The sequence below is a fragment of the Oxyura jamaicensis genome, chromosome Z, assembly GCF_011077185.1.
Source record: "Oxyura jamaicensis isolate SHBP4307 breed ruddy duck chromosome Z, BPBGC_Ojam_1.0, whole genome shotgun sequence".
Lineage (NCBI taxonomy): Eukaryota > Metazoa > Chordata > Aves > Anseriformes > Anatidae > Oxyura > Oxyura jamaicensis.
The window spans coordinates 56455652-56479430 of record NC_048926.1 but is presented as its reverse complement, the minus strand read 5'-3'; the positions used below and the strand labels follow the sequence as shown (position 1 = coordinate 56479430).

General features: G+C 39.5%; 2 long non-coding RNA genes across 2 annotated transcripts; both read left to right on the top strand.

Annotated features, from left to right (window-relative positions):
• Positions 1–797: 797 nt before the first annotated feature.
• Positions 798–23287, top strand: LOC118155857. The gene is made up of 3 exons (XR_004746047.1): positions 798–808; positions 17601–17607; positions 23177–23287. It is a non-coding gene; the product is annotated as an uncharacterized LOC118155857 (long non-coding RNA).
• On the top strand, positions 2666–7037 carry LOC118155858. The gene is made up of 3 exons (XR_004746048.1): positions 2666–2728; positions 5857–6629; positions 6675–7037. It is a non-coding gene; the product is annotated as an uncharacterized LOC118155858 (long non-coding RNA).
• Positions 23288–23779: the final 492 nt, after the last annotated feature.

Below are 23779 nucleotides of genomic sequence, written 5' to 3'. Positions count from 1 at the left end.
AGAAACTGGCTGTGTGGCACTCAGATGCCTGCCAGGCTAAACCACAACAGTTAGTGAAAGTGCTGGCTGATAGTCATCTCAAGACCTCTATTATTTTTCAATGATACTGGGAATCTGGAGAGGTCTCAGTCAAATGAAAGCTGGTAAACATTGTTCCAATTTTCAAGAAGGGCAAGAAAAAACGATCTGGTAATTATAGGACTGTCAGTCTCACTTCAGTGCCTGGTAAAATTATGGAGAAAATTATTCTGGGAGTCACTGAAAAACACCCTAACAACAATGCAGTCATTGTTCATAGTCAACAAAGGTTCATGAGGGGAAGGTCCTGTGCAATGAAGTTAATTTCCTTTTATGACAAGGTCACCCATCTAGTTGACCAAGGGAAGCTAGTTGATGTAACCTTTTTGGATTACAGTAAAGCTTTCAATATTGTTTCTCACGGTAGCCTTCTGCGCAAAATGTCCAGCATACAGCTAGATAAAAACATAATACAATAGGTGAACAGTTGGCTGATGGGTTGGGCCAATGCTTTATAGGGAATGGGGTTACAACAAGATGGCTGCCAGTCACTTAATAAGGTTCCACAGTGCTCTGTTTTAGGGCCTGTTCTCTCCAATATTTTCATAAATGACTTGGATATGGGACCAGAAGGTTTGCAGATGAGACAAAACTAAACTGGGAGGAAGTGTTGACTTCCTGACTGTTAAAGAGGCCTTGCAGAGAGATCTGGACAGATCAGAGATCTGGGCAATCACCAACAATATGAAGTTTAACAAAAGCAAGTGCTAGATTCAGAATTTGGGATGGAGTAACCCTGGCTATATGCACAGATTACAGGATGAGAGGCTGGAGGGCAGCCCTGTAGAAAGGTATCTGGAGGGTTTTATTGAGAACAAGTTGAATATGAGTCATCAGTGTGTCCTGGCAGCCAGGAAGGCCAACCATACCCTGGGGTGCATCAAGCATGACGTAGCTAGTCGGTTGAGGGAATTGTCCCATTCTACTCTGCACTGGTGTACAGTTTTGGGTGCCACAATATCAGAAGGACACAAAACTATTAGACAGTGTCCAAAGGAGGGCTACAGGGATAGTCAAAGGTCCAGAGGGCAAGACATGTGAGAAGCAGCTGAGGTCTCTTGTTGTGTTCAGCCCAGAGCAGAGCAGGCTGAGGGGAGGCCTCATGGTGGCCTGAAGCTCCCTCACGAGGGGAGCGGAGGGGCAGGCGCTGAGCTCTGCTCTCTGCGGACAGCGACAGAACCTGAGGGAACGGCATGGACCTGGGACAGGGGAGGGTCAGGCTGGGGGTTAAGGAAACGTTCTGCACCCAGAGGGTGGTCAGGCACTGGGACAGGCTCCCCAGGGCACCAAGCCTGACTGAGTCCAAGAAGTGTTTGGACAGTGCTTTCAGACATAAGGAATGATTTTTGGGAAGTCGTGTGGAGATAGAAGTTGCATGCAATGATCCCTGTGGGTTCCTTCCGACTTAGGATATTCTATGATTTTATTCTATAGATGTTTTTGTACTTGAATAAGAAAGAAAATAAAAGTTGAAGAAAAAATGTCTGTAAGGCAAATATTCTTGTCTCAGCTCTTTGTTTCGATCAGATGTTTCAGATTTGTAATGAGCATTGACACTAATTGAAAATCCTGTGAATTAAAAGCATATCATGAATAACATCAGTATTTCACGTCAGACCTCCAAGCACTTCACAGCATACTTTTTTTTTTTTTTTTTTTTTTTTTTTTTTTTTGTCTGAGACTATTAGTCATGATGTAGACTTACATTTTTTTTTACTGGTGATCCACTCAAGCAAAAAGTATGTCTGGAAAACGATAGGTAAAACTGAACTGTTGAGGTTTGACTGCCACACATATACATTTATTTTCTCATGCAAAAGAATATGAAATTCTTGCCTGATATCTTCATCTGGGCTTACCTATACTGGTTGGAAACATTCCTGTTCCAACATGTTTACCTTGGGTTTCTTGGTTGTCACTGTCCCTCATCTATTCCTGGAGAGTGATCAGGTAAACATTCCAAACATTCAGTTATAAACACTCTGCATTCAATAGTCCTGCCTGGGGTAGTTCAAACCAACCCCCTTTAACTATAAAACAAACATAGTTGCTCTGTATGAAGGTACTAACTACTCTTTAACAGAAAATTTAGGTTTCTACTCCTTGCAGAGGGAAATAAGAAATAGATGAGCAGAGGTAATATCACATCTCTTTGCAAACTGAATGTTTATTCAACCCTTCTATAAACAAAAACTGCTAAAAGTTTGAACAGGTCTTTGGGTATGTGGCCTGTTCCAAAATGAATTTACAGCACAGTCTTATTACTTTCAGCGCAGGAGCTGGAGTCCAAAATAGCTGGTTTATCAATAATTTCCCGCAATGTATGCTATTGAAAATAGAAGCATCTGAAGGCTGGAGGAAGCTTATACTTACAATTTAGGCAATAAGCTACCCTTTCAAACAGGTGAATGTTTACTCCTTTTCAGTAAAGCCTTAATGATTTTTAAACTGTGAAATTATATATATTTCTTAGCTTCCTATTCCATTCTTCACTGCATAAGGACTTCACTGCATATTTCCTGCTTTTGATGTAAGGCTTATTATTATTATTATTATTATTTATTTATATTATTTCTTATTAGGAATATGCTGGGCTCAAACTGAGGGGAAAAGAAGCAGTTATGATAGTACATCCCAGGATATTACACAGGTAACGTACATTTCTACAGACTCCACTGGTGACTGATTTCTTCTGTTGTATTTACCAGTAATTTGTCTTCTGGCACTTTTGTTTCTGCTTCCTGATTAACAACTGAAATAAGGTAATAAGACTCACTGACACTCTTCATCTGCTATTGTGGAACTATTCCATCTCTTGATATGATGGGAGAAAGAAAACAAGAAGTTCATCAGGATACTGCCACTCTGAAAAACAAGTGTAACAAATCAGTCAACCTAATCTAACAATTCTAGTGTTTAACTGGTAGCATGTAGAGCTAAGTCAGTCAGTGTATGCCCAACCTTTCTCAGAAATGTCTCTCAGGTTGAATTCTGATACTGAAGAACATTTAGTAGCAGTATTCGCTTTCAGGTAATGTTCAAAGGGCAAGAAGAGTACTGACAAGGCTCAGGAGGAGAACCTGGGGGTAACAAAGATGAATAGAAAAAAATGGACGGATATGAGGACTTTTGGAAGGTTGGAAGTGATTAATATAGTTGGTTTATTTTGGGTCAGAAGAGTAGGAATTCCTTTATTTTTTATTTTTCCAGCCTGATGGAAAGTACATCCTATTTGTCCTGTTGCCTTTGAGCCATCCATAGCATAACTTTTCTCAACATTTCCTTGAGAAGTTTTCCCCTCAATTGCTGACAATGTTTATTCTTTGTGTACCAGACATAATGTGGCAGCAGAGCCCTTGGGCATGTTCTTCGGTAAGCACAGTCACAGGGCTAAATGGTTTCAATAATGCAGTTGGCTTTATCCAGGAAGGGTAAAGTTATGCTAAAATAAAATAAATTTAAAAAGTCTGTACCCTGTGAGGTAAAGTAAGAGAAAAAGAGAATGGATAATAAAATATGAATTAAGCAGGATCTGCAAAAAGTGCTATGAAATGCCAGTAAATGTGGAAATGAAAATGATGTAAGATGATATGCTGCCCACAGAATGAATTATATGCTAAAGAAAGAGGGGGAAAAATCACTGTAATAAACAACCATGATGAAACTGGAAAAATCTCCTTATATTAAGTACAGTATCTTCTGCATTGTCTACAGGAGTTATTACCTGCTTTGTTTTTTCTTTTGGACACTGATCATGTAACAAAATTAAATAGCAGTGCTGATATTTTCATTTTTCCTTTAGTCTTCTCTATGATATTTATTTATTAATTTATTTTCTGCTATAAGGTTCCTCTCTTTCATTAGATATTCCATTCTTCTTGCACTTCTCAAACCTTCTTAATCTCTGAATTCTACCTTCAGAGGTTCTGGAATCTGAGATCTTCACTTTTTTTCTACCTATGCCAACACCTCCTATCTTTTGCTCTCATTATTTTATCCTACTTTTACTCTGCAGCCAAAAAAGAGGAAATTAAAGTGCCAGTTCCACTCATGCTCCATATACCAGAAATAATTTCCAAATCTTCCACCTAGATTCACATGGATCTGCATCTTCTAACAATCCAACCATATTTCCTATGGAAAGAGAGGCCTAAATTTAAGAGATTCTAAAGGAAGCATGAATCATATGATCACTCACATTTGTGTGGTCCATTTGGGGTAGAGGAAGAAAGAATGTTCTCCTTAAAAAAAAAAAAAAAAAAAAAAAAAAAAAAAAAAAAAAACATTTACCACTTCAGTTCACATTTTTCATTATACTATAGAGTCTATCAACTCAAAAAAATTACAAATTTAACATCTTGCCACAGTCTGGTATTTCATGTGGAACACTGAGTATTACATGTTCTTACATGTTCTTGCAGTTCTTACTTTTTTTTTTTTTCTATTCTCATAGCTTACAATAGTTATCACCTGCATATCACAATAATGTGTTTAGCAGCTGTTTGAAATACATTCTAGTTTGAAATATAACCAACCACAATAAATAATTGCTAACTTCTGGCATTACACCTATAGCATATACTTAATATAATGCTTTATTCAAGAATGTTACTATACAGTAGTAACTGTACTAGCTGTATATACTAGCTGTATTGAAGCTATGATGTCATTTATGAATTATTAAAGTGCTTAGTGAATTCCTATCATCATCTTGGATTGTAAAGCCACCAGTACATTCCATTCAGTATTTTATAAAAGTAATGATACAGCTTTTATAAAAGGAGTTCACACAAGAAGAGGAATAACAGATTAAGTTCAAGCACAAACCACCGGCAATTGCAGAAGAAATGGAATGTATTCATCTTGACAGAAGAAAGGAACTGGTCACTTGGGTTCTCCCAGTTATAAAAGAAAGACTTTGGTGAGGAAATGGACAGTTCTCAAAGATCAACCTTATCAGAGTAAACATAAAGTGAAGAAAGCTCTCTAAAATAACAGTGCACTTAGATAAAAAGAAAACAGGAAACTAAAAACAATAGTCAATTATTTAAAAGATAAGGGTATTTAAAAGATAAGGGTATATCCTTTTCTTCTTCTTCTTCTTCTTTTTTTTTTTTTTAAAAAAAAAAAAAAAAAGTGCACAGTTAGAATTTAAATATAATTACATGGTCATTCAGATTTGGACACTGCTGAAAAGAAAGGGCTATGAAAGTATGTATTTGTGGTTACAAACCCACTTTTTTATTGTTGTTTTTTAGATAAGCAGCACAATATGATAAAATACTGTGTTTTTTTGTTTGTTTGTTTCTTTCTTTTTCCATATGTGTTTACAATAATGGGGCTACAGCAGACCTAATCTATCATGATTCCAGTTTATAGCTTGATTTTAACCTTCCTCATTTGATCTTCTATAATATCAGAAAGACTCAGTTCAGCTCAGTTCTTTGCATCCATATTGAGTATAAATGCATTTTTCTCTACTTTTATATGAATGACAAAGCTGCTGCAACTTTATTTCCATTAATTCAGTTTACTATCATAGTGGAACCAAAAATGTATCAGTATGAAATATTCCAGTATTTAAAAATAATGATATTTATAAATTAAAAACATTATCACACAACAAAGAATTATAACGTGTGAATAAAGTGTTTTACAAAGCAGCTGACAGTGAGAAGACAATGAAAAATATTTAACTTCAGGTCATGTTTCTGACACATCATGTTTCTGACACATCAATGTTATTGAATTTTAAATGGTTCTTTTTATCGGTTTCAGAAGCACAATAAACACCTTTTTGGATGTCCCATTCTTCAGATGCAGTCTATATGAACATACTGGAAGACTAAAGACCCACTGCTGCATTATGAATATGGGTCTGAGCCTCAAAGAGAACTGTTAAACTGATCCAGAGCCCTGCAGTCACCGGTAACTCTGTAATCATGCCTACCTATGAGTTGGAGAAAGGGCATCACAAAATATTATGTTTCAGTGCAAATGAAAGCCTTAAAATCAAACTCATTACTGAGAATTTTCTACCTTTGCATGCTATACACCTCTCCCACAGTCTGCCAAACTTCTTGGTGCAACAGCAATGTGGTATAGGTTGCTTGCTTTAAAGAAATACTGCTAACTCAGACATGAAATTTAACCTGTCAAGTTAAAGGGCTGATTTATTCGTAAAAGAACAAAGGTTAAAACTACTTCCATGTTGAGGAGAACACCATTTCAGAATGAGTGCCAACACAGTTTATTTTACAAATAGAAGTGAAGATGATGGTGTTTAAGTAGTTTATGTGAAAGCACGCTTGCTTGATAAGCTGTGAAACTGCCATTTACAATCTTAATGAAGAAAAGTCATTGATATTCTGTAAGAACAGTTTGATTTCTTAGGAGAATTACATCTTTTATAATCCAGAGCTTGGAGAATTTAACTGAGTCTCCTTAAATTAAGGTATCAGAGACACAGAGATATACAGAATATGGTTCTACACATCATGGTAGAGTTGTGGCTTTATGCAATTCTATTTAGACATGTTAGCCTTTTCTTTGTAGCTTGATTTTAACCTTCCTCATTTGATCTTCTATAATATCAGAATGTAGGTCAGTTATAAATCATGCCTACTAGCAGGCACACTACATAAAATAGGATTCAAGTGAACATTTACAGGACATTTAAGGGGATCATTAAATTAAACATGAAAAGTATAAGTTCTTATTGGTTTTCACCAGGATTCCTAATAGTTAAACATTAAAACAAACAAACAAAAAGCACCACAGCTAAGGATGTAATTATTGATAGGTTTTTTAAAGCAGAGAACAATCACAACAAATGCAAATGCATTTTTTTTGCAGTACATAAGTTTTCAATGAATATGGTTTGTCATCCTTTAGTTGTCCAAAAGCATGTCTGAATCAGAAGAAAAAACTCTTTTGTTTCAGGAAAGAGCAAAGACACATTAAATGTTTTCCATTAATTGATACTATATCAGTCATGAGTGATTTTATAAAAAATATTGGCTGTGTTTTAGAATAAATACTTTATTTACATTATGAAAGTTTTTTGTTTTGTTTTGTTTTTTCAGGGGGAGAAATGTAAAGTCATATTGTATTGGTCTAAAGACCAATGACAAAATTATCAAAAATGCAGTTATATTGTGTATTTGAAGTTTGGCAGTATATTTTACAACACATACAATATTTCTGCTAGGTTTTTAATCACAATTCTAAAACTTCTATATTTAAAATACATTATTTTAATTTTATTTACAATTAAATATTAAATATTAAATATTTAAATATTTAAATTTTAAAATATTAAATAGGAATAACATTATTTCTTAGAGAAAGATTAATTCAGGTGTTCAGTTTGATAATTAATTTTCTAAATAAAATGGATCTAAATGTGATTTTTTTTTTCTTGTCTTCATTCATACCTGAAATATATTTTCAACCTTTTTTGCTGGTATTAGCTCATTCACTGTTCTATGGAAAATTCTAGAGTGAATTTGGAAAACTCATGGTCTTAGTCAATTAATTGCTGCGTCTGGCTTGATTTCCTCCTTGACAACTTTGCATAAGGTACTTTCTTTCACTTCAGTTCTTATTCCCCTCTGCTTGCAGCTAAAGTTAACACAATCATTGTTTTGGGGCACTGATGTCAAGTTGCAGCAACCTGGCAGAGACTTCACTTGTTAACAAACATGAAATCAGAATTGATGTTCAGCTTAAGGACTGAGACTGGAAACAAAAATGAGATACAAAAAAGAGTCCTGCAGTTGGGTCTGGCTCAACAGGATGTTAGAGGGTCTTGAGCTCCTTGTTCCTCCCTCCCTGGCCTGGTGAGCCCCCTTGAAACATGCAGGTTTAGGGGCTTACTGCTGCCACTTTATGGCTAACAAAGTGACCAAGGACATCCCCTAAAACTTCTAACCTATTTCTCATCTTAACAACAGGAAATCAAAGTTTTGTTTTGTTTTGTTTTGTTTTCTTGGGGGTGGGGAGGGGGGGTTGGGTAGGGGGAGAGAGGAGGTGAGGGAAGAGGGGGGGTTGTGGAGAGAGAGAGTAAAGGGGGGAAGGAAGTGTTTATTTCCACAGAAAATTACATGATGTTTAATTAAAGGAAAGGAAGGAGAGGAGGAAAGGACTCAAATGAGGAACTATTGGTTGCCAAGTCAATACATGTAAATCACTGAACATTAAAGTGACTCAAACTAAGTAAGAACAAATATACATTGTAATGTTCCCACCAACTTCTGTTGATTTGCAAGGTGGAGCTCAGTAGACACATTCCTTTTCAGAGACTCAATCTGGTTTCAGCAGGGTTAAGCCATTAACTAATCCCTGGCTATCTTCTATTTCCTGATGCAGCTATGGCCTAAAAGGGACAAGCACTGAAATCAATGGAGCTTGTTTACCCCTTGTGAAAGATCCGTATGTCTTTCAGGACCTTTGGCAGAGGGAGATCTAATGCTGCCCCTTCATTTGCTGCAAATAATTTTCACTTCCAGCTGCCCTCAGCCTTCCTGACCACTTTCAACCCAGTATGACCAACCACAGCACAGAATCATAGAATGGCTGGGGTTGGAAGGGACCTAATCTAGTCCAACCCCCCTGCCAAGCAGGATCACCCAGAGCACATTATACAGGATGGCATCCAGGTAGGCCTTGTGTATCTCCAGAGAAGAAGACTCTACAGACTTTCTGGGCAATCTGTCCCAGTGCAAAGTCACCCTCACAGTAAAGAAGTGCCCCCTCATATTCAGCTGGAACCTCCTGTACTTCAGTTTGTGCCTGCTGCCTCTTGTCCTGTCGCTGGGCACAACTGAAAAGAGACTGGCTCCATCCTCTCAGCACCCTCCCCTCAGATATTTATACACATTGATGAGGTCTCCTCTCAGTCTTCTCTTTTCCAGGCCCAGCTCTCTCAGCCTGTCCTCGTACAACAGGTGCTCCAGTCCACTCAAATATCAGTAGCCCTCCTCTGGACTCGCTGCAGTAGTTCCATGTCCCTCTTATACTGGGGAGCCCAGAACTGGACACAATACTCCAGGTGTGGTCTCACCAGGGCTGAGTAGAGGAAGAGGATCCCCTCCCTTGACCTGCTGGCAACGCTCTTCCAAATGCAGCCCAGGATATCGCTGGCCTTTGTGGTGACCCGTGGTCAGCCTGCTGTCCACCAGGACTCCCAGGTATCTCTCCGCAGAGCTGCTCTCCAGCAGGTTAGCCCCCAGCCTGTACTGGTGCTTGGGTTTACTTCTCACTAGGTGCAGGACCCTGCACTTGCCTTTGTTGAACTTCATGAGGTTCCTCTTGGCCCATCCCTCCAGTATTACAGTATTACACTCAGACATATAAATGGAAATCTGGTAAGCTAAGTTGTCTTTTATTTAGTTTATTATTTTATTTTTATTTTATTTATTTTTTTTCACCAAACATGGCTAGTTATGTCTCCTACACATAACTACCTAGAGATACCTGAAGAGATCGCTCCCTGGTCACCAGCTAGTCCTTTAACTTGTCCAGACCAAGGAATGCACAGAGGGTGGCTAGGTTTTACAGAGTCCTCTGGAAGCTACCATTCCCAGACCTCCTGTTAGTTAATTGTTGACGCATTAAAGTTAAAATAATTCATCATTCAGAATGAAAATTGCCCTTTATTTTTCTCATATTCATTCTTTATCTACACATAATTATGGTCTATATAGATTCAACAGATTCTACCTTACTGGAGCAAGATTAAGCCCAACTATACAATTTATGTCACATGGCAAGTGGGATGTACCTTTCCATAATAAGGCATCCCTAGAAATTATACCTTGCTTAAAACTGACCTTTAAATAAAGATGTTACAACTGTTTATTATTCATTAATATGAACCATAAAAGGAATGCTTCTGCTCTAATTTTTTAAGTGAAAACTTACTAAAAAAACTAACTGCTTTACAAGCAGTTAGAATATCAGTTTCCGGTTTGCCCAGTCTGATGCAAACTATGTGGCAAAGGTGGTAGTTGACACCACACCTCCTTGTAAAATGAAGACACTGATGCCTTTTGTCTATTACCACTTGTCTTTTTCTCCTGCCTAGTTTCTAAGCTCTGTATTTATGGTAAACCATAAGTAAGACCTTAAAATCATGGAAATATTAAGGTTGGAAAAGACCTTCAAGATCATCTGGTCCAACCATCACCCTACTACCAAGGTTACCCACTACACCCTGTCCCTAAGCATCAGGTCCTACCTTTCCTTGAAAACCCCCAGGGACAGTCACACTCCACCACTTCCCTGGGCAACCCGTTCCAATGCCTGACTGCTCTTTCTGAGAAGAATTGTCTCCTAAGTTATAAACTAAACCTCCCCTGGAGCATCTTGAGGACATTCTCTCTAGTCCTATCACTGCGAGAAGAGGCTGACCCTCAGCTCACCACAACTTCCTTTCAGGAAGTTGCAGAGAACAATGACATTCCCCCTGAGCCTCCTCTTCTCCAAACTAAACAACCCTAGTTCCCTCAGCCGCTCCTCACAGGACTTGTGTTCCAGGCCCTTCACCAACTTTGTAGCCCTGCTCTGGACACGCGCCAGGACCTCGATGCCCTTCTTATAGTGAGGGGCCCAAAACTGAACACAGTACTTGACATGCAGCCTCACCAGAGCAGAGTGCAAGGGGACGATCACCTCCCTGGTCCTGCTGGCTACACTATTCCTGATACAAGCCAGGATGTCGTTGGCCTTCTTTGCCACATGGGCACACTGCTGGCTCATGTTCAGGTGAGCAACAATCAGCACCCCCAGGTCCTTTTCCTCTGCACAGCTTTCCAGCCACTCTGCCCCAAACCTGTAGCACTGCATATGGTTGTTGTGGCCAAAGTGCAGGACCCAGCACCTAGCCATGTTGAACCTCATCCCATTGGCCTCTGCCCATTGACCCATTCTGTCCAGGTCCCTCTACAGGGCCTTTTTACCCCCAGGCAAATCTACACTTCCCCCAGTTTAGTATTGTCTGCAAACTTACTGAGGGTGCATTCAATTCCCTCATCCAAATTATCAATAAAGATATTAAAGAGGATGGGCCCCAACAGCAACCGCTGTTGGGGAACACAACTAGTGACCAGTCGCCAGATGGATTTCACTCCATTGACTGGGCTCAGCCATCCAGCCAGTGTTTAACCCAGCAAAGAGTGTACAAATCCAAGCAATGGGCTGCCAGCTTCTCCAGGAGAATGCTCTGGGAGACCGTGTCAAAGGCCTTGCTGAAGTCTAGGTAGACTACATCAACAGCCTTTCCCTCATCCAGCAAGCTTGTGGCATCTTAAGCTTCCTCTCATAAACCTAACATAGGAATTGAATAAAAACAAATATATGGAGAAAGTGATAGAGAAGGAAACAAACAGAACAAATAACTGTACCACAGCAAGCGAGATAGATTACATGTATTTGTTACAAACTGGTGTCAAGCATATCCTCAGACAGAATTAAAAATTTACTCCTATCAGTTCAATGGTTCCTTCAACCTACTGATCTGCTAGGAACTAAATTCCCATTGTCAAGCAATAACTACAGAATTCTGGATTATTCCTGCAGATTGTAGGTACAGCTTTGTAAGAGGTTATTCAAGGCAAATGAATTCAGAATTAGTTTCTCTAGGAGAATGAAGTAAATTGAAACCTAGAGAATGCACACTACGAAAACTGACTACTCTTCCCACACCACCTTTTATATCCTGCCCTCAGAGAAATCCCTCTTCTCTTAGGAAAAAACAAACAAACAAACAAACAAACAAACAAAACCACCTCTAATTAAATATTCCAAAAACAATAATGAATTTATTGAATTTAAGTTAACTGTTTCCAAGTTCATTCTTTTTTTTTTTTTTTTTTTTCTCCTACAGATTACTAGCCCAGTTCTTCAAAGATAAATAACCTTTCTTGAATCATAGCAGGAGAAAGTTGACCCCTTGTGCATATGCACTGCAATAGTCCTCATTAATATAATCAGAAACTATTTTTCCCAAAGGACCAAAAGGACCAAGCTTCATTCAGCATACTAGATGAAGTACACTTGTGGAATGAACTAGGGTTGCATGGTGATTAAAAAGCTATGTACTTCATTACAAGGTTAAAAGGAAAAAAGGAAGGGAAACTGAACTGAACAGACGGAGTTTCCAGGTGATGCTAACACATTGTTTGACAAAAAACTTGTCCTGTTCATCATTCACTATCTTTTTCTTGTTTTCTGATTGGCTGAATTAAAATTCTGGTTCTAATCTGTAAAACTTCTTACAACACAACAATATGCAAATGCACAGAGGGTGGCTAGGCTTTACAGTGTTCTCTGGAAGCCACCATCCCCAGACCTCCTAATAGTTAGCTGTTGAGACACTAAGGTTAAAATAATTCCTCATTCAGAATGAAACTTGCCCTTTTTTTATACATACTTAAATATACTTTACATACTTAAAACATGGAACACTTCAGCACCTTGACAAATCAGTCTGTAGGTGTTTAAGTACAAGTTGAAGTTAGTCTGAAACTAACTTACTAAAGGTAGTAGCACATAAGTCTCTCACGGTCTCAGTATCCAACTGGAAAAATGGGAATAGGATGAAACGTCTGATGTTTGAAAATTGATTTATTTTTATTCATTTGAACGCTGAAGCCACTATTGGAATTGGTGTCTTGGAAAAAAAAAAAAAAAAAAAAAAAAAAAAGATAAAAGGAAAGTAATGTTTTCTTATTTTTATTTTTTATACAGAAAAGCATTTGAATTTAGGAATAAGGTCTAAATCATGAAAACGCATGAGCAAAAAACAGTTTATTGAAAAATTATGTATTGATTTTTTTCCCCTCTCCTGTAAGCAAGCAAAGAAAATCATTACCTATACACTGGTAATGACAGTATCGTGATGTTTATATAAATTAATTAAATTAAGGTTGCAGAAAATCTGTGTGATACTATCCAACATTTAACTATTTGATTCTTAATTGTAACTTCAACTATTTTTAACTTTGTGTGCAACATCAACACACACATACAAAAGCATTAAGAGAAGCCAACAAGTGTCAGAGAACTTCGTTTTGAAATATTGTCCATATAAACTTTGACAATCACGCTGAGATCATTCATGTTACTGAAGAGGTTGTAAGATTAAAAAAATAATAATGTGTAAAAACAGAACATTGTTACTTCAATCAAATGCAAAACAAAACAAAGGCCAAAAAAACCTTCATAATGAGCAACACTGAAGAAGACTTAGATGTTAACCAATGTATGGAGAGATTTATGTCTGTATTAAATACACTCATATCAGACAAGAACCTTCAAAGCACATCAATTTATTTTTGAAGATATTAAGGAATTTGATTGCCTAGTGAAAGCTATACTTTTATTTTATTTCAAAACAGAGAATAATCCACACTGCATGTGGCTGAATTTTCAATATTGCATACAAACATTAAATATGTAATTGCTAGTTTTAAGTCAAGTGAGTGGTCCTTTTCTTGGTCCATGGGAACACCTAACCTGCTGAATTCACATGATGAAAGTGGTTTGCAAATTCTTTCAACATTGTCACTAATCATTTAAACACATCTACTTCAAGGTGAGCCCAAACTCTGTAGTTTATCAAATTTTGCTGTGACATATATTACTGAAATAAACAGGGCATTGTGTCTACCTGTGTATCCCCACAGGGAATGGCTTTCCCATAACAGGGTACTGTTAGCTTACACCTGCAAAGGCAAATCCCATTGCTGTAGTAATTTACAGTGTTTCCAGATCTTAGCTGAGCAGAGGCATTAGACGGGTTAAATCCAGTTGACCTCTGTGGGAATTAAGCATATAATTAAGAGCTTTGATAAGCTTCACCATTAATGTGCTAGCATTTTAAAAGTATTACAAGGCAGAGCTGTGAGTAGTGCAGCTATTCAAGAGTTAGAAGGTACACATCATGTGTAACTAAACTTTCTCCTCTTAGTACACTGTTTAGCATGCAGGAGTATCTTTTGGAGTTGCTAGAGAGAAATAGATAATGTTGCGATGGGACATAAAACGATCATGTCTAGATTGGTCTTTCACATCAAATCTAGATTTGAAGAGAAGATGTTTTCATCTGCCTGTCTGAGCTTACATCTATGTAAATTGAACTTGGTTGCCCAGATGAATTCACCCTAGAAAACTATGTCACAGATTAAAGAAAAAGACAATTTGCATGTCTGGTCTGTGTGCATGTCTGAGTGACTATATCCTTCTGCCATGTTAGGCCTCTTCTCATTTCCAAAGCATTGGCACCTCTCAGTGGCCTAGTGTTGTTTTTTTAAGCTCTGTCTGCCACTTACTTCATTGAAGTAATATGGTGCACTTCCATGACCTACAAAAGGAGGGTGGAGAAGACAAAGCTTGTAGTAGGGGGAGAGGGTTTGTCCAAGTAGTTTTAAGTTACTAAATGGCAGGTTTTGAGTCTACTTCCATTGTTTTTCAAAAATTACAGGTATACAGCCCAAACCTCTGAACCCTAGCACACCTGTAGGAGCCGGTGCTGTGCTTAGCAGACTGCTTGATCTGGGCTTTCATTCCAATCCAGAAGCAGGCAACAAGGGATGAGCACTGCTGCATGTTGGCCCTGCACAGTTAGCACAGTTACACTCAAGGTCTGTGGCACCACCTGAAATGTTTACTGTGAGGGCCACACAATTCAGGAGGTGTGTCAGCTCCAACAGTGCCTGCCCACAGACAGGACAGCCAGTGACTGGACACAAGGAGCCTGTTCTCAGTCAAAGTATACAGTGAAATGACAGCACTGTCTCAGCATTCACATATACTTAGCTGAAGTGATTTGTGCATACTTTGAGTAAACATACTGGCTGTAAACAATACTGATGTGTATCTGTACCAGAACTTCAGCAGCTGTTTCTTGAGATAAGCTTGCACCTGCTTCAAACTCAGAACAACAGCTACAACATTGTCAGCAACACTGCCTAGCCTCTGTTGCTCTGGTGGCTGAATTTGTTCTTTAAAGTCATTATAGCCACTGGAAATTCAGTGGGTCTTTATCTCCTGCCAGGTGATCATGAATTGGGCCTTCAGGCATCTCCATACTCACTGGCACTGCCTTCTATCTGGCAGGATTTGATATGCTGCAGAATTCATAACTTTATTAAAGAATGGCAAAACCACACAATTTGTTGGCTTGCAGTAGCACTGCATACTCTGCAATGGCTGACTTCCATTCAACCAACAGCAACCTTTAATACTGCTCTCTTGTTAATTGTGCCTGTGATGCAAAGGTGTGTGCTTTTTTGTGCAATCTGAGCTTATTCCAGATAACTCATGTCCCTATTCTTGCCTCCTTTCTGTAATGCAACTTTACTCCTATTTTTTTCCTCACTTTGTATTTGTGGGTGCAAACCTTGGCACCCACATTCCATCAGTTTTTCCCGTTCCCCTATTTAGACATGAATTATGTCTCCTCTCTGTTATCATTGGTAGTACGGTTCCTCCTCCAAGAACATGAAGGAGTTACCCAGAGAGAAATCTCCCTCTTTTTGTTCAAAGTCACCTTTTACTTGGTAGTACCACTTATTATTACCTACCTGTAACAAAGGACGTATGTCAGAAAACATACTTGTAGGAATATACATCACTTCTGGACAGTGATCGTCTTTGGGGGGATGTCACTAGGATGGATATTCGTCTTTACAAGCACTCATTACGCAATGGGAAAGGGTGGATAGAGGGAGGGAGGAAAGGAAAAAGGAAGGAAATAGAGGAGGAAGGGAAGGAGGAAGGCAGGGAGGGAAAGAGGGAGGACTTGGAACTGTTCATGGTTCAATAAAAGGCAATAAAGTGCTTCATTTACCCAATATTTCCCAAGTCCACCAGTGAATACTTGAGCAAAGGGGTTCACCTTCTCCTTCATTTCACAGCTTCCTGGAGGTACGACCCTCCATTTCATTTAATGTTTCTCCAAGTGACCTGGAAACAGCACATCTTCCCTGAGAAGGTGAGTCACATACAGGTAACATTTACATATCATAGAAACAGTAAAACATTCAGCATTTTCGAGATAGAAAATCTGCATTTTGCTACATGAAACTATTTTGTTTCTTTGTCAGGCCCCCCTCTCCCCCCCAAATGGATAAATTTACAATAAAAGGTGAATAAATACGTTGCCAGTACTGTGATAGCTTTCTCTGGCTTTTGCTCACCAGAGAATGGAATGCATGCTACCCAAAACTAAACTTGTGCATTTGCTGTGAGGAAAAAAAAAAAAAAAAAAAGTACTAAATGTTTCAACAGAATTTTGCTTTAAAATTTCATATTCAAGGCAAGTCTCATGCACTGGCATAAGGAGTGTTGAGCAGTTACTTTACTACTGAAACCAATAACATTCCTTGTACTAAAAAGCATAGCTGAGGTGACATAACAATGACAACTGCAATATTACCTAAATAGATATTCTAAATCTAGTTAGGAAAAACCCTAAAACTTTCTTGTTCTGGAAGAATTGTGTGGTTAAAATGCTAGATTGTGAATCAGGGAAAAAATAAGGGCCTTTACAGCTTTACTATTTTAATCAGAAATTTGCCTTTAACAATTTGAGAAAGAAGATAAAACAATCTAATATGGTAATTTTTAATTTTATTTAAAATTCAATACTTTATGAACAATTTTGTTTGGGGACTTAGTAATTCTATCTAGCCGTGCAAATGGACAGAATATTATCTAGTGTTATAAACTGAGGAAGGTATTTCAGTTTCATAGGTACTGAAACAGGTGCATCTCCACTATGGAAAATGTACTTTTCACATTCAAATTTAAAAGAACAACACATCTTTATAAATAATAATAATAATAATAAATTGGCATATATCTTACTTTACTTCCACCTTTCTTGAAACTTACATCAAAACAGGTGAATTTCAGTGATTTTCTTAATGACAGCTAGAGCTGTCAAGGTCATCAGTTAAAATCTTAATCACTCTTTGCTGTTTATATCCAGAAGACTATAAACATTTTAGTTACATCAATACTCCACACTGAAGCTCAGATATTTCTGTATTATGTTAGTAGAGACCATACTGGTCTTGACCATTGGAATCAGAAGCACCACAGCTCCTAATGCAAATAAGATCTGCTATCATAGCCTCTCTGGGAAAATGAACTAAAATTTCTTAATGCTGTCATGTACTAGCTTGCATTGAACAAAGCTACAGAACCTGTGTCCTGCTTGCAGATGCAGTTATTCACATCTAATTTAGAACCCTGTTTTCTACATATTTACTTTCTGTTACCAAATGGTTCTAATGCTGCTACAAAAGCTAAGGGCTCTGTATTTAGAAAGAGCACTCAAGTTGAAAATGTGGTGACTAACATCTTTTTTATCAGGCGAACAGGAGAAAGAAAATAAAAACTTAAAATTGCAAAATTCAGAAAAATAATTCAGTGTAAAACATTAAACTATGCATAAACCTTTGATCAATGAGCTATAGCTAAGTCTTCTGATCACCCCCTTCCATCTCATCTAGGGGAAAAGTCTAAGGGGAAACATCAACCTGCTTATTTATTTATTTATTGATTTATTTATTTATTTATTTTCAGATGAAAATTTTAGCAGAAAAACACAGCAAACATGCATACTGCACTCAGGTAAGATGTAGCCAATTAAATTCAAGTGTTGCTTAAGCAGAAGTTGTTTAGCTGAGTCTTCTCTAACTACTAGTTTCTGAAAACTAAATCTAAATGACATAGAACAGTACTTCCAAACATCTGATCCAAACATGCTGGTTTAGATAAGAAATAGGCATTTTAAATAGACCAGATCAAGTACTGAGCTGCTACAGGTAAGCTCCTTTCAACTCTTGAAGTTGGTGCAGCGCTGCCATATGCCCAGATATATCACACACAAAAATGTTCTAAGATTATCCCTTAGCATGCATAAACACACTTCAATGAAAGACATTCAGCACAGCATTGTTGGGGTAGTTTGAAGGCCTTTTACATTGTGCTACCAACCACACATAAAGAATAGTATTCAGACATCCAATACCCTTTAATCTTAAAAACAAAAAAGCAAAAGTAACAAAACACAGTGATATTATGTAGTGATAAGGATAGGTGGACTTTGTACACCGAGCTGTTGCTGACATACTTTCTACTGCTGCAATCTCATAAACAGCTATCCGCTATCTTCTCTTTTGGACACTGCAAATCAGAAGTGTGGAGTGTATGGACCAGCCAGTTCATTTTCAGAGTAAAGGAATAAAATGGATTACATATCTACGTAAGACAACTAGGAAAGAAACTGAGGGTGCTTCTTTAGATAAGAAAAGACAGAAGGGGGATATAATATTCTTCAAATATATGGCAGAGTTGTAAGTGAACAAAGCTCTTTCCACAATTCTCTACAGCTTAAGTGCAATGGGCTTAAAATTTTGAAAAAAAGATTTTAGATTATACATCATGGAAAAAAGAAAACTAAAACCCAATCTACTATAAAGGATAGTTAAGCTTTGAACTTACCTAAACAGTCTTCATACTTGGAATTGCAAGAACAGTTTTCAGAAAGAGCACAACAATTTCAGTATATTTGCAACTGCTTTGATCAGTTTGCTTAATCTTCAGAAACTGTCTTCTGTGTTTAGAAATATGAGGGGCCTTTGGACTCTATCAGAGCACAGAATAAGAAAAGCTGTATTTAGTCTGAAAAAAAAAAAAATCCACCTACTCATGAATCTGTTCTTGGACATGGTGAAAGCAGGTTTAAGAGAATAAGAATAGGGCAAACATACTGCACTTCTGCTGAGGAATCTCCAGGTTTCAAAGCATGTGTGCCCTAGCGGCTTTTGACCTTGTGAGAAACAAAGTTGTGTTTTTGCAGTAGAGAATTATTTTTCTTTATTCCAAGGTAGTTGTGTAGCCATAATAAGGAGAAATGCTAAGTAGATAAGTGGACAGTAGAAGGCCTCACTGTTCCAAAATAAGGCAGAAGCTTGAGAAAAACAGGATGAGCAGTGTGAGAACACTAAAACAAAGACCACAAGTTCTCAAAACAAAAGAAAGGAGAAATTAAAGGGTTGAAAAAAAAAGAAAAAAAATGTACATATATGGTATAGAAGAGCATCAAGTAGCTTGTGAACCTGTAGTACTCAGCCAGTGAGGAAACAGGGGAGGTGATCAGGCGTCGGGTAATAGGGAATAAAAGGTTATGATTTGTTTACTAAAATGTGCTCCTGATTGACAGGACGCCCACCATTGCAACTGCAAATAAAATAGCTTCACATAAGACCCTGTCTGAAGAAAATGATTTGAGATTTTTCTCGCAATGTGGGGGGCTCGTCCGGGATCTTGTCACCTGCTGAAGATTCTCGCTGAAGATTTCTTGCCACCACAGACAGGAAGGTGCACCCTGCTGATTTCAGTGGTCCCGTCGGGGGTGGTGGGTTATCTTGGTATGGATGGCAAAGGACCAAGACTGTTAATTTGAAGACAGGTTCTGCGAAGCTCTGGGGAGAAGGGAGGCCAGCACAAACATACACAGACACAGCCCACATATAGTCCAGCCTGGATTGGGAACAGGCACTGGGATTACTGCTGATAACCCAGGCCGTGAAACCGTGCGTGGACTGAGGTAAGGGAAACTTTACCATGTCTTGCCTTGGGTTGGGTTCAGGGAGACTCTGGTGGGTGAACGTGTGAGCGTGAAAGAGACGCACTTTTAGAGCAGAGCGAATGTGAAGACCCGAGCCGTGAGGTTCTGTAGTCCCTCAAGGGGATGAATGAAGTCCCCTCAGCTGGAGAGGGATGAAACAAAAGAGAGACGAGTGAAAGAGAGTCTCGGGGTGTTTGGGCCCTTAGGTGTATGGTACCCTGAGCACAGTGAAGTGCAGTGCTCGGCAGTACACCCCGCCTCTGTCCTAATTCTAGGTGAAGGCATGTGGTAGCCTGAGGTGGTAAAGTCCACAGCAGCACGTCGGGAAAAGCTGGGGATTAAGGGTTCCAAGAGTCAGCAGTGTGGGGTTGGAGACCCCGGGATTGTGCCTAAAGATAGCCCTTTGGAGAGAATGATAAGGATTTGGAAAAACAACCCAAAAACTAGGGAAAAAGATTATAAAAATACATATATAATTTAAAAAATGGTTTGATACTGTGTAATTGTCTGGCCTAAAAAGCTAATAAAAGGAGCTTCAGTATTTTGGCCAAAATATGGGTCTGGTGAAAATTCAGGCTTGAAATTTATATGTAAACAATAAGGTTCCGTTTTTGGAGGACGTATCAAGTTATGCTCCCTATAATCCTAATATTGCACCGGAGGCAGCGGCAGGTGCTCCAGGAGGGGAGACAGGGACTGCAATTAACACTGTTCCTGGAGAAGTCATACTGGGGAGCGAGGAGGGGCAGGAGTAGAGGCGGGCAAGGGTCACGGCTGGACCTTGGGGCCGTGCAGGGCCAATGTCAGGCCGGTGCCACTCCCCCATTACCAGCAGAGAGGTTAGGAGTTTTAAGAAGGAAATTAAAGTCTTTAATTGAGGGCTCAGCAGAACAGTCAAATCCATTTCTAATGCCTAATTTATATTCCTGAGGAGGAAATGTCAATCCTGAGTATGTTATTCCCTGGAGAAGAATATTTAGGAGGGGAATGATTTGCCAGGCAGCTATGCAAGAATGGGAAAGAACAATCCTCCCCAACCCCCCACCAGACTGAGAGTAATTCCGATAGAGCAGAAATAGCTGCTTATCTAACTGCGATAATAACAACGCACACCATAGAAATCCTATGAGAGACTCGAGGTCAGAATTAGAACATACTCGGGGATGAATCCTGAGGACCCAGTAGCCCAAGCGCTCTTTAAAGTTCATTTTGGGCTTAAAGCCTGGCCAGATATCCCAAAAAAGCTCCGGAAGGTGGGAGGATGGAGTGAACAGTGCAGGTAGAACTGTTCGGTACTACTGGATCATACTATACCAAGAGGGGAGCTGGGAAGGAAAAGCAGAGAGCAAAATAAATGCTATTCACTGCATTCTGGGTAGTGAGGCAGAAGGCTGGAGATGGAGGGCCCAGGATGGAAAGGAGAGGAAGAGAGATGAAGGAATGGCAGACAGGGAAAGCTGCCTGTGTTGCAGCCTAAATCCCAGCAGGGACAGGCTTTGAGCAGATGTTTTAAGTGTGGCCAGACTCGCCACACTTAATAGGAGTATCCGGAGTGGAAGAAGGAGGACAGATTGCTGTTATAAATTCAGAAGAGGCTTCTCAGAAAGCTAGTTCCCTGATAAATGAAAAAGCGTACCTCAAGGGTTCCTCCAGCGTACCTCAGTGGGGATCACTCTACAATTACCGTTACGGGCAAAACAGACTTAGCATAGGAAGATTAATGAAATTGATTACCTCTTGCTGATGGGCTGGAGCGGGAGAAACAGAGAAACAAGCTGGGGGCACCTTCCCCCATCCACCCTCTTCCACCTCTTCCGTGCCCTGCGTGGCATGCTTGAGGGGCCGGGAGTGGGGGCTGCGGTCAGGCCGTGGTGCTTCGTTTCCACTGCTCCTTCACGGTCACTCTTCCCCCTGCGAGAAACAAAGTTGTGTTTTTGCAGTAGAGAACTCCTTTTCTGTATTCCAAGGTAGCTGTGTAGTCATAATGAGGAGAAATGCCAAGTGGGAGGCCTCACTGTCTCAAAGTAAGGTAGAAGCTTGAGAAAAACAGGATGAGCAGTGTGAGAACACTAAAACAAAGATCACAGATCCTCAAAACAAAAGAAAGGAGAAATTAAAGGGTTGAAAAAAAGAAAAAATGTACATATATGGTATAGAGGAGTGTCGAGTAGCTTGTGAACCTGTAGTACTCAGCCAGTGAGGAAACAGGGGAGGTGATCAGGCATCGGGTAATAGGGAATAAAAGGTTATGACTTGTTTACTAAAATGTGCTCCTGATTGACAGGACGCCCGCACTGCAATCACAAATAAAAAAAGCTTCACAGAAGTTCCTGTCTGAAGAAAATGATTTGAGATTTTTCTCACCCCCCTGCTCTGCTGTGGGGTGCCAACCTTCCTGGGCTGCTCCTGTGTGGGTTTCTCCACGGGCAGCACAAAACGGGCTCTTTGGGAGCTGCTCTGCTGTGGGGTCCCTCTCGTGGGGTGCTGATCTTTCCTGGGCTGCTCCTGAATGGGCTGCAGCATGAAGATCTGCTCTGCTGCGGTACACCATGGGCTGCTGGGGGGTCTGCCTTCTCCACCAGGGGCCTCTCTGTGGGCCACAGGGCAGGGGTTGGCTCCAGTGCCTGGAGCACCTCTGCACTGCACTCCCCCTCCTCTGCACTGACCTTGGTGTCTGCAGGGAGGTTTCTCACTCCTCACTCTCCCAGCTGCTGTTGTGCAGCATTTTATTTCCTTTTCTTGGATGTGCTCTCATAGAGATTTAAACAGAGAGATTTAAAGCTCATGGCTTGGCTCTGGGCAGTGGTGGGCCCCTTTGGAGCCAGCTGAAACTGGCCCTTATCTAACAGGGGGCAGCTGCTGGGTTCTTCTCACAGGGGCTACCTCTGCAGCCCCCTCCACTACCAGAACCTTGCCATGTGACTCCACCACCTCCCTGGGCAACCCGTTCTGGTGCCTGACTTTCTTATCTGTTATATAATATTACCTATAACATAGTATCTATTAATATTTAATTAATTAATTTAATAAATATGATTAATGTTTAAGCTATTTTCTAAATATCTGTTTTCTAATATCCAACTGTCATCATTGAGATTTACTACTTCAAAAATGAAAATTAATTCTGCTTTATGTAGATACCTGAAAAATTAATAAATCTGGGGGAGGGGGGGAAATGATTAGTGTGTGAATTAGAAAACACTATTGTAAATATCTCAGCTATAACTGAAGAACTAGAAAGTAAGTTTGATAAGTTTGCAAAAATAGTACTCTAGAACCAAATAGTGTTAGATTTATTAATAATCTCATAAGGAGGAGCGTGCACTGTAATTAATACTAGTTGCTGTATATATGTAGATCAAATTGGACAAATATGACTGATCTCAAAAATATTTGGGAAAAAAACAAAACAAAACAAAACAAAACAAACAAAACAAAACAAAACAAAACAAGATCCTACATAGAGTAACTCAAGATGACAATTCCTGGGGACTGAGAAACATTTGGGAGAAACTAACTTTGTGGTTACCTGAATAGAATTGGCTCAAACAACTATTTGTTGGTATCGTAATAATAATGGAATAATGGCACTGTATATCTATCATCCCCTGTGACATCCGCAGAAAAATATTACACCTTAATGTTGGAAAAACTCAAGAGTGTGGTATGTACTGCGTTCGAGTACTGCGTTCAGTTTTGGGCCCCTCGCTACAAGAAGGACATGGAGGTGCTCGAGCGAGTCCAGAGAAGGGCAACGAAGCTGGTGAAGGGTCTGGAGAACAAGTCTTATGAGGAGCGGCTGATGGAGCTGGGACTGTTTAGCGTGGAGAACAGGAGGCTCAGGGGTGACCTTATAGCACTCTACAGGTACATTAAAGGAGGCTGTAGCGAGGTGGGGGTTGGTCTATTCTCCCACGTGCCTGGTGACAGGACGAGGGGGAATGGGCTAAAGTTGCGCCAGGGGAGGTTTAGGTTGGATATTAGGAAGAACTTCTTTACTGAAAAGGTTGTTAGTCACTGGAATAGGCTGCCCAGGGAAGTGGTTGAGTCCCCATC